Raw genomic sequence first — 1,309 nt, forward strand, 5'->3', positions numbered from 1 at the left:
CAATGTAGAGATAATATCGTCTGCTGCGGGAGGCAACCCCGCGATTCAGCCTATAACCTCCAGAGACCCTACTATAATGCCTATTACTCTGGGGTCGAGCAGTACCGCCGCGACGGCACCGAGAAACCCCAGCGATTTGGCCATAGTGCAGGCTAGCCTAACCCTAAGTAGTGTTCATAGAGTAGAACCGACAGATTCTGATTAGTTAACCGTGGTACGGGTTAGTCCAGGCTTGACCAGCAATCACGCAGTAGAACCAACAAACTCTAGTGATTTGACTTTGATGCAAGGTAGTTTAAGCTTAAGCAGCACCTACGCAACAAAACCGCCAAACTCTGGCTAGTTAACCGTGGTGCGTGGTAGTCCAGGTTTGACGAGCAACCCCGCGGTAGAACCAACGAATTCTGGCGATTTAACTGTGGTGCGGGGTAGTCTAAACCCCGGCAGCAATTCTGCAGCGGGACCGACAACTTCCAAAAACCGGGCTCTAGCGCCACCAGCTTTAAGCTTAAGCAGCAATTCCGTAGCAAAGCCCGCAACTTCCACAGGCGTGACTACAGCATCATATCGTTCAAGCTTAATTCATCCCAGAAGCGTAGACAAGACAGGCCCAGCAAGCACGACCACACACAAGTCTAAGCCAAGCCCGCCCATAACAAGCGCCGAGATCTCAAGCACACTGCCTACCAAGCCTCCCACACACCCTCTAGAACCGACCTCCGTCTATTCTGCCCTACCCAACACCCTTCGCCAATCTAGCACAGATGCTCCAGGCAGCACCTAGACGCCGACGCTCACCAGCACGCTGTCCCGCACCGCACATGGCATAGCTACTTAGGAGGCCATGTCCGCATCACGGCAAGATCGTACGTCAGGGAGCATAGGCATTTCTCTTCCGCCCTTAACAACGACAACGGCACCCCTTCCTACGACCGCGTCCAAGCCGCAGACGGCTATACATGCCGTGGCGATTAATGCGAGCATAACCGTAGACGGTAGTCCGCTAACCGCCACCTCACTTGCGCCGTCTCGAGACGGCGTCCCTGTGAATACAGCTAAGAACCTGACTACCGTCGGCGGCACTACGGCCAGCCAGGCCATACAGAGTAGTTTCACCAGCCGCACCTCCACGGCTAGCGCAGTGACGCTCTCCCGCGGAGAGACAGCCGCGACAACCATCCTCACAGAGGCCCCTAGCCCAACACGAGACGGTCCCTTAGGGCGACTTCAGACGCCGGTGCAGGGACTGCCACGCGTCATCCTGCCTAGAAGCTTGATTACTTCCAGTGATGGTAGCCTGATTTAACTC

The sequence above is a fragment of the Beauveria bassiana genome (genome assembly GCF_000280675.1).
Source record: "Beauveria bassiana ARSEF 2860 unplaced genomic scaffold BBA_S00108, whole genome shotgun sequence".
Taxonomy (NCBI): Eukaryota; Fungi; Ascomycota; class Sordariomycetes; order Hypocreales; family Cordycipitaceae; genus Beauveria; species Beauveria bassiana.